This window comes from Choloepus didactylus, chromosome 3, assembly GCF_015220235.1.
Source record: "Choloepus didactylus isolate mChoDid1 chromosome 3, mChoDid1.pri, whole genome shotgun sequence".
In the NCBI taxonomy this organism is placed as follows: domain Eukaryota; kingdom Metazoa; phylum Chordata; class Mammalia; order Pilosa; family Megalonychidae; genus Choloepus; species Choloepus didactylus.
In genome coordinates, this window is record NC_051309.1 from 28,375,125 (window position 1) to 28,388,456 (window position 13,332).

A 13,332-nucleotide genomic window follows, 5' to 3' on the forward strand; every position below is an offset into this window, starting at 1 on the left:
ATTTTTTTCTTTTCTTTTTTTTTTATTAAAGAAGTTGTAGGTTTACAGAAAAATCATGCAGAAACAGAGTTCCCATATACCCTCCTCATGCACATAGTTTTCCCTTTCATTAACAGTTTGTATTAGTGTGGTACTTTTTTATAATTTATAAAACAATATTATCATAATTATACTATTAACTATAGTCCATAGTTTACATTAGGGTTCACTATGTGTTTTTTAAAAAATTTTATTGTAGAAATGTAAGTGCAACCTAAAGTTCCCTGTTAACCACATTCAAATATAAAATTCAGTAGTATTGATTAAATTTATGTTGATCTAAGTTCACCACCATCCATTACCAAACCTTTTCCATCATCCCAAACAGAAGTTACACCAATTAAGGATTAATTTCCCATTCCCTACCACAAACTTGTACCCTGCTAACCTGTATACTAGTCTCCTATTCCATAAATTTGCCTTTGATTATTAAATTTAGTAAGATCTTACAATATTTGTTCTTTTATGTCTGGCTCATTTCACTCAGCATAATCTGTTCAAGGTTTATCCATGTCACTTTATCAGAACTTCATTCCTATTTAGTACTGAATAATAGTCCCTTGTGTTTATATACCACTTTTTTTTTTTTTTTTTTGCCCATTCATCAGTTACCCATTGATTTTACAAAAAGGACAGTGGGGTTCCTTCCATCTTTTGGCAATAGTGAATAGTGCCCCTGTGCCGGTTTGAGTGTATTGTGTCCCCCAAATGCCATTATCTTTGTGGTCTTGTGTGGGGCAGAAGTTTTTGTGCTGGTTAGATTTGCTTGGAGTGTGCCCCACCCAGCTGTGGGAGATAATTTTGATGAGATGTTCCCATGGAGGTGTGGCCCCACCCATTCAGGGTGGGCCTTGATCGGTGGAGCTATATAAATGAGCTGACTCAAAGAGAGAAGGGAGTGCAGCTGGGAGTGATGTTTTGAAGAGGAGCAAGCTTGCTAGAGAGGAGCATCCTGGGAGAAAGCCGTTTTGAGGCCGGAGCTTTGGAGCAGACGTGGCCATCCTCCAGTGAAGGTGCCCGGTTGCTGATGTGTTGCCTTGGTCGCTTTGTGGCCTTAAGACTGTAATTGTGTAGTGAAATAAACCCCAGTTTTATAAAGGCCTATCCATCTCCGGTGTTTTGCATTCTGCAGCATTAGCAAACTAGGACAGCCCCTATGAACATCAGTGTGGAAATATGATCATCATTTCAAGAGAAATGGAACATATTTAAACATTATGTTAGTATTGAATAACAGTAGTGACAGTGGGCATCCTTGTCTTGTTCCCTATATTATAGGGAAAGCTTTCAGTTTTTCACCATTGAGTAGAATGTTAGATGTGGGTTTTTCATGTCTGCCCTTTATCATTTTGAGTAAGTTCCCTTCTATTCCTAATTTTCTAAGTGTTTTTATCAAGAAGGAGTGCTGGATTTTGTCAAATGTCTTCTGCCTCATTTGAGATGATCATTGTGCCAGTTTGAATGTATTATGTCCCCCAGAAAAAGCCATATTCTTTGATGCAGCCTTGTGGGACAGACGTTTTGGTGCTGATTAGATTGGAAGCCTTTGAGTGTTTCCATGGAGATGTGACCCACCCGACTGTGGGTGATAACTCTGGTTATATAATTTCCATGGAGGTGTTGCCCCACCCATTCAGGGTGGGTCTAAATTGAATCACTGGAGTCATATAAATGAGCTGACAAACAAGGGAACTCAGTGAAGCTGAGAGTGACATTTTGAAGAGGAGCTACAGCCAAGAGGGACTTTGAAGAACTCACAGAAGCTGAGAGAAGAGCGTCAGATGAGAGACAGTTTGAAGACAGCTGTTGAAAGAAGACTCTTTCTCTGGAGAAGCTAAGAGAGGACAAACCCCCAAGAGCAACTGAGAGTGACACTTTTGAGGAACTGCAGCCTAGAGAGGAATGTCCTGGGTGAAAGCCATTTTGAACCCAGAACTTGGAGCAGATGCCAGCCACATGCCTTCCCAGCTAACAGAGGTTTTCCGGACACCATTGGCCATCCTCCAGTGAAGGTACCCGATTGCTGATGTGTTACCTTGGACACCTTATGGCCTTAAGACTGTAATTTTGTAACCAAAGAAACCCCCTTTTATAAAAGCCAATCCATCTCTGGTGTTTTGCATTCTGGCAGCATTAGCAAACTAGAACAATCATGCGTTTTTACAATTTGTTCTGTTAATGTGATATATTACACTGATTTATTTTCTTATGTTGAATCACCCTTGCAAACCTGGGATAAATCTCAATTGATCATGGTGTATAATTCTTTTAATGTGATGTTGGATTCCACTTGCTAATATTTTGTTGAACTTTTTGCATCTATATTCATAAGACATTGTTCTGTAATTTTCTTTTCTTGTGATTTCTTTATCTGACCTTGGTTTGAGGCTGATGTTTGCTTCATAGAATGAGTTAGGAAGTGTTTGCTCCTCTTCAATTTTAGGAAGAGGTTAAGCATGATTGGTGTTAATTTTCCTTATAATGTTTGGCAAAATTCACCAGTGAAGCCATCTGGCCCTGGGCTTTTCTTTATTGGAAGGTATTTGGTTACTGATTCAATCTCTTTACTTGTTACTGATTAGTCGAGTTATTCTGTTGTTCGGTTAGTTTAGGTAGCCTGTGTATTTCTAGAAATTTGTCCATTTCATCTAGGTTATCTAATTTGTTGACATAAAGTTATTCATAGAATCCTCTTTTTTTTTTATTTCCATGGGGTCGATAGGGTTGTAACCCCCTTCATTTGTGTCCTCTATTATTCTTTGTTAGTTTAGCTAATGGTTTTCCAATTTTATGGATGTTTTCAAAGAACAGGCCTGAAGGACTCCAAGTGTTCCGTTATAATGATGACATCATTAGTGGGCCAGAGTGAGGAGCAAAGTGCCCAGGGATTGCACATATGGCTATAATTTCCCAGCAGTCACTTTGTTTGGCAGCATATGGGCCAGAGCCCAGTGCTTGATCTTTGACCCAAAATGGGAATTACAGTCCCTAAAGTCACCTACTTCCATGAAGGAGGCCCAGCAGTTGATTGGGCTATTTGCATATTGATGCCAGAATATTCCTCATCTCAGTATCTTCCTAGCACCCCTATACTGGATGACATGAAAAGTAGGTATTTCCCACTGGGGAATGGAAGAACAGGCCCTGCAAGAGGTAAAAGCAGACATATCAGCTGCCGTCATCTAAGACCTTTAGAGACTGGATCTCCATTTGTGCTATAGGTTAGTGCCACCCAGACCCACACCAACTGGTTCCTCTGGCAGAAAGAGGGAGAAACAGGAATTCACAGACCCCTGGGGCCACTCCCCCTTTTAGAGACAACTTTTAATTGTCTATTAAGCCTTGGTGAAAACAGAAAGGATTAGTGAGAGCACCCAAGTCCCCCTGAGGCCAGAAATCTCCATCACATCCTTGGTCCTCAGTAATCGCCTAGGCAGTGCCCAGCAACAGAACATCATCAAATGGAAGTAGCACATTCAGGATCACACTTTCCTGGGCCCCCAGGGAGTGACACACTTGCATGATCAGGTGATGGAGGCCACCTCAACCCTGATCCTGTCCCAATACCATATAAGGGCCCTTTCCTCCCTGTATTATCATCCTGGGTGCCTCACCAGATGCTCAGCACTGGTTCACTGATGGATCAGTCAAGCTGAAGCCATCCAGCATCCATTGGGCAGCAGCTGCTATTTCCCTTGGTTCAGGAAGACTATATACCATCTCTGAAACTAGAAAACATGCCCAATGGGCAAAACTGCAAATGGTCTTCTTATCCCTGGAACACTCAGACCCAACTCACTGCTGGATCTGTCATCTGTCCACTTGCTTCCTCTCTCCTCTTTTCAGGGTCCAGATTATCCTTCAAGGAGCTGATTTCCCCTGCTTCACATTTGTACTAACACCAGGAAGACCTTCATTTAAGCATGAGAAAAAGATAACAATACAGCAGTTGGCTGTGCACTCTTCTTCCTCACATCCCTAGTCAACCTGTTGAGATATAACTACTCCTGATATAATGAAACTGGAAAATAGCTCACTCATTTTTTCTGCAAGCATCCTCAGGAGGAGTAGTGACTTTTTAGGGGTGCTCTGTGCCCCTCTAGAGCTTATCTTCCTTTGTAGAAGAAATTAAACCTCCACTGGTTGGGCCACTTCCTGCATAGGTCATTGGACAGTGAAGGGACAATGCACCTTCAGGTTTCTGACTGCCCTCTTGAAAATTCATAACCAATCTAAGACTTCTCATTGGACTGCTCCCTTATTATCCCAAGTAAACCATGATTTGCCTTGAGGGGGTGGGGGTGGAGGGGGTTCCATTGAATACACTTCTTTTGGCAGATCATTATTGCCCTGGATGGGAATAAGTGCCAATTAGCACATGGCACCCAATCTGTCAGCCACCTTGCCTGACATTACTGAGTTCAGAGCATGACCCCTTTAGGCTCAGCAAAACTCATTAGACTCTCTAGGCAAAGTAGTGCTTGATAATACCTTTGCCTTAGACATCTTCCTAGCCCAACAAGGAGGAATGTAGGATATGCATGGGAATCATAAAAGCCTTTTTAATGTGCTTCAGCCACTGTTGCTACCAAATTTTTACTGTCAACATTTTTGAGAGCCATGGGCCAGTAGTTCAGACCCATCCTTCATGCCCAGGGTGGGAGGTAGGCTTATGATGTGAAAACTAATGCAGAGGAGTGGGCAAAGTATGGTCAAGAGGCTAAGGGGTAGACTGCTGGAGAAGTCACAGACACACACAGTGGCCAGCTCCCAGCTCTTGAACACTCTCTCCTAGTCCCCTCTTGCCTGTTTGCCTGAAGGTGTTCAGGATGTTTCTATTTTTTAAGAAACCACAAGCAGCCCAGGAGAAACATTAGATCTCAACCTATAAAAACAAGCTACCTAGAAATGGAAGACACTAACCTTACCTTGAACCCAAATCTGGGAACAACTTGTCCCAGCTCCTGGCCAGGGAAGAAACTCTGCATAAAGTTTGCTTGATGCATGCTTTGGGCTCAATGGTAGGATTCCCCTCCCCCTGGGGTGTATAAAATCTCAACACTCAGGCAGCACAAGTATCCCTCATCCCCAACACTAAATGGGGCATGTGTAGCTGCCATCCACTGACCCTTACCTGAGCAGTAGCGCTCCCTAGGGAAGTGGTCACAATGGATCCTCTTCCCTGTTCTTTTGCATGCTTTGTGCCATGTAAGTAACAAAGTGGTCATTTGCTGAAAAAACTGTTGTGCCTGATCCTGCACCTCATTCCACAATCCTCAAGCATAGCATCATTCACATTTCAGGCATCTCAGAAGGAAAAGAAAGAGATAAAAGGACAGAAGGAATATTCAAAGAAATAATGGCAAAAAAAAAAATAAAAAACTTCACATATATAGGAAGGACATGAAATATAGGAAGGACATGAATATGCAATTCATGAAGCCCATCAAAGCCCAAACAGGATAAACTTGAAGAGAACCTTGCCCAGACAAATAGTAGTCAAAATGTGGAATGCAAAGGACAAAAAGAGAGTCCTGAAAACTGTAAAGGAAAATCAACTTGTTATGTGCAGGGAGACCCAATAAAATTAAGTGCCAATTTCTCATTAGAAACAATGGAAACAAGAAGTGGGGAAAAATATTTAAAGTGCTGAAATAAAACAATTTTAAACAAAGAATTTCATATCTGGTGAGATTATCTTTCAAAATTTAGGGGAAGAATAAGGAATTCCCAGATAAATAAAAGCTGAAGGAGTTCATTACCACTAGACCTGCTGTAAAAGCAATGCAAAAGGAAGTTCATGAAACTGAAAAGAAAGGTCACAGACATTGGATCAAAGAGGCATAAAGAAATAAAGTCCTCAGATAAAGTTAACCACATGGGTAATTAAATTGCCAGTACTATTGTATTGTATTTTTTGGAATGCAACTCCACTTTTTACTTCTTACAGTTTCTAAAATGCAAATGTATTGAAAGTAATGATAAATCTATGGTTTAGGACATACAATATATAAAGATAGAATTTCTAACAAGTACAACACAAAGGTGGGGGGATGGATTGGTATAGTAAGATTATATGTGTATGCTATTTAAGTTAAGTTGGTATCAAATAAAATGTGATTGTTTAATAATTAAGATGTTAAATGTAAACCCAATGGTAACCAAAAAGAAAATATATTTATATATATATATGTATCTATATACAGAAAAAAATTAGAAGGGTCTCAAAATCAAATAAATATGAAAGTGGACATTAATGGAAGAATTGAGGGATGAAAAAGGTATAAGATCAACAAAGAACAAATAGCAAAGGGCAGAAGAAAGTCCTGCATTATCAGTAGTTACTTTAATTGAAAATGGATTAGACTTTTCAGTCAAAAGGCAGAGACTGTCAGAATGGATTAAAAAAGACACAAGTAGGTTGAAAGTGAAAGGATGGGGAAAAAACCCCATGCAAATAGCAAAAAAATAGAGCTGGGGTAGCTATACTAATAAAACTGCTATGAAAGACAAAGAAGGTCACTATACACTGACAAAGGGGTCAGTTCAAAAGAAGATTTAACAAATATAAATATGCATCTAATGTCAGAACCCTACAATATATGAAGGAAATAATGACAGGTTTGAAGGGAGAAATACATGGTTCTACATTCATAGCAGGAGATGTCAATACACCACATTCAATATTGGATAGAACATCTAGACAGAAGACCAATAAAGAAATAGAAAACTTGAATGATTCTATAAACCAAATAGATCTAACAGTCATATATATAACACCTCACCCAATAGCAGAACACATTCCTTCCTAGTGGACATGGGTCATTCTCCAGGATAGAGTTAGGTTACTAAACAGGATAGAGTTAGGTTACTAAACAGGATAGAGTTAGGTTACTAAACAGGATAGAGTTAGTTTGTTAGGTTACAAAACAGGTCTCAATAAATTTTTAAATATTGAAATCCTACAATGTATCATCTCTGAACACAATGGAATGAAACTAGAAATCTATAATGAGGGAGAATGGGAAAGTTCACAGATATGTGGAACATATACAACACATTCTTAAACAATGGAGAAGTCACAAGGGAAACTAGAAAATATCTTAAGGCAAATAAAAACAAAACACACCATAATAACAAAACTTTTGGGGAGCATCAAAAGCAGTGCTGAGAGGTAAATTTATAGTTCTAAATGATTGCATTAAGAAAGAACTATGGGGAGAACCTAAGAAGGCAGCTAGGCAAGACAGGGCAAAAAAACACCTCCATGAAAAATACTAGATAAAAGCCAGAAAGTGACCCAGAACACCAGTTCCAGTGATGCACCAGCCAGACAAGGTCTGCTAAATACACAGGGACCATGCATTTGGTGAAACCGAAAGTCTGCATTCTGAAATGAGTGAGTGAGCTGGCTGAAAGTCTGGTGGCCACGTTGCGATGTGGGGAAACCATGGGTTGGTGTTTGGAGAGACTAGCTCTTTTTTAAAAAAAAAACAGAAAACCTGGTAGCAGCTACGGATACAGCAGTGAGAACCTCGCAGCGAAGTGCGGCAGGAACGGGCTGTGCCAACGCCTCAACATCTGGCGTGGAAGATAGCCCTTCCCACACCTGCTGCCAATTGTCTTGGAGCCAGGAGGGCAGAGGGGAGCCAAAAGGAGAAAGAAACTGTGCCCCTTGCAGCCGTCTTCCTGGTGGACTGGGGACACTCCTGCCTGGGGCCAGAGCCACAGCCCAGAACCATGCCATGGGTCCCAGTGTGATGGGGAGTGTTTCCTGCAGCACTGTGCACATGCCACAATATTGGTTGTGGACAGTGGCCTTTAGGGCACCCACAGCTAATTGTCCTGGAGCTGGGAAGGTGGAGCTGTGCAAAAAGGGGGAAATTAACATGCTCCATTTAGCCATCTTTACAGCAGGCTGGGAACACCCCTGCATGGCCCTACAGCCCAGGGCTTCCCTGGAGGGCCGGCATGCACTGGTGATGTGGCACAGCCTTCCCTCAGCAGTGGTCCTGGAAGAGCACAGCTGAAAAGGGGAACCAACTCTGAAGTCCCAGGGACCCTATGCCAATACCAAGGACTTGTGGGTCAGCAGCAGAGACAATCTGTGGCAAGACTGAAATGAAGGCTTAGACTCTTGCAATAGCCTTAAATCTCCAGGAACACCTGGGAGATTTGATTATTAAAGCTGCCCTGCCTCCTAACCACTCACACACATGCCCCTCATTCAGGGTGGACTGCACCAACAACACACCCAAACTTAGTGCACCAATTGAACCCCACAAGAATAAGGTCCCCCCACACACCACAAAGACAAAGTTAGGGAGAACTGACTTGAGGGAAATAGGTGACTTGTGGATTCCATCTGCTGGTTAGTTAGAGAAACTGTAACTAACCTGTAGATCTGACAAATTAGAGACTGGTGCTTTTCATATTATGAAAGAACCCTAGCAAGTAAAGCAAATGCCAAGAGGTCAAAAACAACAGAAAATTTTAAAGCATATGATAAAACCAGATGATATGGAGAACCCAAACCCAAACACCCAAATCAGAAGATCAGAGGAGACACAGTACTTAGAGCAATTAGTCAAAGAACTAAAGACAAACAATGAGAGCATGGCACAGGATATAAAGGACATGAAGAAGAGCATGGCACAGCATGTAAAGGACATAAAGAAGACCCTAGGAGAGCATAAAGAAGAAATGGCAAGAGTAAATAAAAAAATAGACAATCTTATGGAAATAAAAGAAATTGTTGACCAAATTAAAAAGATTCTGGATACTCATAGTACAAGGCTGGAGGAAGCTGAACAATGACTCAGTGTCCTTGAGGACCACAGAGCAGAAAATGAAAGAATAAAAGAAAGAATGGGGAAAAAATTGAAAAAATCAAAATGGATCTCAGGGACATATTAGATAAAATAAGATGTCCAAATTTAAGACTCATTGGTGTCCCAGAAGGGGAAGGGAAGGGTAAAGGTGTAGAAAGAGTATTCAAAGAAATTGTTGGGGAAAACTTCCCAAACCTTCTACACAATATAAATACACAAAACATAAATGCCCAGTGAACTCCAAATAGAATAAATCCAAATAAACCCACTCTGGGACATATTCTGATCAGACTTTCAACTACTGAAGAGAAAGAGCAAGTTCTGAAAGCAGCAAGAGAAAAGCAATTCACCACATACAAAGGAAACAACATAAGAATAAGTAGTGACTACTCAGTGGCCACCATGGAGGCGAGACAGCAGTGGCATGACATATTTAAAATTCTGAGAGAGAAAAATTTCCAACCAAGAGTACTTTATCCAGCAAAACTCTCCTTCAAATTTGAGGAAGAGCTTAAATTTTTCACAATCAAATGCTGAGAGATTTTGCCAATAAAAGACCTGCCGTACTGGAGATACTAAAGAGAGCCCTACTCACAGAGAAACAAAGAAAGGAGAGAGAGATATAGAGAAATTTAACAGACATATATAGAACATTACATCCCAAATGACCAGTACACACATTCTTCTCTAGTGATCACAGATCTTTCTCCAGAATAGACCATATGCTGGGACACAAAACAAGCCTCAATAAATTTAGAAAAAATTGAATTTATTCAAAGCATGATTTCTGACCATGATGGAATACAAATAGAAGTCAATAACCATAAGAGAGTTAGAAAATTCACAAACACCTGGAGGTTAAAAATGAGGGGGAGATGAAAACATTCCTGGATAATCAAAAGCTGAGGGACTTCATCACCAGTAGATCAGTCCTATAAGAAATGCTAAAGGGAATTGAGCAGGCTGAAAGGAAGGGACACTAAATAATTGACTGAAACCACATGAAGAAATAACGATTTCCAGTAAAGATCACATGGTAAATATAAATACCATGTATTTTTGATTTGTAACTCCACTATTTACTTCCTACAGGATCTAAAATACATAAAGTATAATAATAAATGAGTGGTTTTGGACTCAATGTAAAATATGTAATTTTTGATAAGAATTACATAAAGGTGGGGGAATGGAGGAGTATGGGAACATAGTTTATGTGCCCTATTGAAGATAAGTTGGTATCAAAAAAAACAAGATTGTTATAGATTTAAGATATTAAATTTAAGCCCCACAGTAAGCACAAAGAACGTATCAGAGAATATGATCATAGAGATGAAAAGCAGAGTATGGGTTATGAGAAGTGGGGGAAGGGGCAATGGGGAGTTGAGAAATGAGTGTCGAGTTTCTGCTTGGGGTGAAGGGAAATTTCTAGTAATGGATAGTGGGAAGGTGATGGCATTGTAACATTCTAAATGTGATTAATCCCACTAATGGAATGCTAGGGAGGGGTTGGAATGGGAAGATTTATGCTGTATATATGTTTCCACAATTGAAAAAAAAAAAAACACAGTCTAAATAGATAATGACAATTAAATGCAAAAGATGATCCTGGATGGGATCTGAGGATGGAGGAGAGGAGGCTCAAAGGGATACAGTTGGGACATAAGAAAAAAAAGGAAATATAGAATGTAAGCTTTGTATCAATGTTGAATTTCTTGAACTTCTTAGCTGCGCTTAATAGGATTGCATAAAAGAATGTTCTTGTTCATGGGAAATGTATGTGAATTATATTGTTTGTTCAAGAATGTGTGAAGCTTGCTCTCATATGTTCAGAAGACAGAGCAACAGATGATGGATGATAGACAGGGAGGGAGTGAGAGAAAGAAAGAAATGGTGGTGTGCCAGGATGCTAAAGTTGGTGGATCAGGGTATTGGGGGAGGGGGGTCAGGGTATGCTGGAGTTCTGTTTATGGGGTTTGTGTTATTTTTGCAGCTGTTCCTGTAAGTTTGAATTTATTTCAAAATAAAATTAAAAAAAAAAGAGAACTATCTCAAACCTGAGACTTAACCTCACAACAGAACTGAGGATCTAAAAAATGAAGACAAAACTAAATACAGAAGAAGCAGAAGGAAGGCGATAACAAAGATTACAGCACAGATAAATGACATAGAGAATAAAAAACAATGGAGAGATTCAATGAAGAATATGCTGACATCGATATGCAAATAGTCCAATTAACTGCTGGGCCTCCTTGGGAAGCAGGTAACTTTAGGGACTGTAATTTTTCCCATACCAGGTGAGAGATCTAGTGCTGGGATCTGTCCCATATGCTGCCAAAGAAGGTGACCTGCTGGGAAGTTATAGCCATATGTACAATCTCTAGGCACTTTGTTCCTCGCTCTGGCCCACTAACTTGATGTCGTAATTATAACAGAACACTTGGAGTCCTTTGGCTGAGGACAGTTTACACAAATCCTGTCCCACCTGTTGGTGCCAGGAAGTTTAAATACATGCTTGTGGTAGTAACAGTGAAGGTATGCTATTGGCCTTGCTGCATGAAAGCAGATTGATCCTGTTTGTCCTCATGGAGTGGGATGGATACAAAGGCATTTGTCAAGTTAACAACCACATACCAAATGCTGGTGGAGACAATAATGGCTTCCATGAGAGTCACAATATCTGATACTATGGCACTGAAGGGGAAGCTTCTGCATTTAAATGCTGATAATCTACAGTCAACCTCCATGCTCCATGCTCCAGTGCCTTACAGTGGCCACACTAGGCTATTATAGACAGAAACGGTGGACCAGAGGACACCCACAGTTAGAAAATCCTCAGTAATGTTACTTTCCATACCAGGGATATGATGTCCTTGCTGTTGGACAATGTGGCAAGGAGACTGGAGCACTGGGGGTGCACAGTCCATCTCTCTTCCAACCATCATGGCCAGAATTTGCTGAATTAGGTGAGTATATCCTCACAATTGTCACTGGGATGTGCATGGTGCAGGATATCAATCTCTGTAACACATTCCCCAGCAGGAAACATGACCACAGGGACCCCCAGTGGGCCAAAAAGACCAACCCACAGAGTAGCAGTGAACTTCCATCCCCATATCCATGTGGAATGCCCCCAACCTCCCAATCCTATTCATCACCCTCTCCCCTCTGCATCTTCTAGAATGATGGAGACCTGTGTGCCAGTATCCAAAAGTGCCATAAAGGTTTGTTCACGGCCCCCAAATTGTACATGCTTGAGATGTATGGCCTTCAGTCCCTGGGGGGTGAATATGGCCCTTGGCTTCACACTTAGGCCATTTTCAATGTAGTCAAGTCTGGGTAAAGAGTTCCTCCCAAGGGCCATACTCCTCAGTTGGGACTGAAGGAAAGGTGGGAGATCCTCAGACTCTTCCTCCTCTTCTACTGCTCATATTCGGAGATAGTGAAGAGGGGGGTGGTCAGGGGAAGATTGTCCCTATTGAGCCTGTGGCTCTCCTAATTTATTTTTCCCAAAGTTGTCCATTGGACATCCCATCTATGCTCCTTTGGGATCCCTTTCCCTAGAGGCCACAAGAACAAAACTCAGTGTGTGGGAATCCTGAGAAGAAGGGGTCACCGTTGACCCATCTTGCAGGTTTTAGGATTTGTTAGTTACCATGGCAGCCACCACCTAACATGGGAGGCCTTGCCCCAAGCAGGGAATGTGTGATAAACCTGCTCAATCACATCTCCCAGAGGAAGCCTGGGATGAGAAAGAGAACCGACTGTCACCCCATTCAGGGGACCTCTTTCTAATAAAATCATTAATGTCTGAAAGTGAAATAGAAATCTGGTGAGGGACTAAATCCCTCCAGCAGGGGCAGAATGTGCTCACACCAACACCCAGTTGTTACAGCATGACCGTGGCTTCCAACCCATTACTTCAAGGCTTACTTGGAATTCAGGGAGGTCACCCAGAGTGGGAGATGCTCATACGACTCCCTGAAGGATCTAATCAAAGAGGCTGTGGTTATGGATTGGGAGAAGCTATACCATCAGCCACTCCTGCTCCACTGCCTTATCTCCAACTAAGTTAATTGGAGGACAGGGTTTGATGTGAGGCAAACAAGACTCCTTCATGCAGCCTGGTTGCTCAAGGTGTTAGTGGCACCCACATCATAAAGTCGGGACAACCACAAAATGATATCCTCTCCAGTCTTCTGTCTGTACCTATCTTTCATATCCCATACCTCTTTCTCTGTGAAGCTCATACTTTCATGTTCACCTCCAAATTCCCATCTTCATCACCATCAACATCTTAAACATCTACTGGATCTACTAGATCATAAACATCCAGTATAAAATAGCTTATTTGATCAGTAAGCCTGGATAAATTTAGCAAGAACATATATAAGTAGAATAGAGGCTACCAGGGGCTGGGGGCAGGAGGGAGAGGGAATTTTTGCTTGGCAGGTGCAGAGTGTTT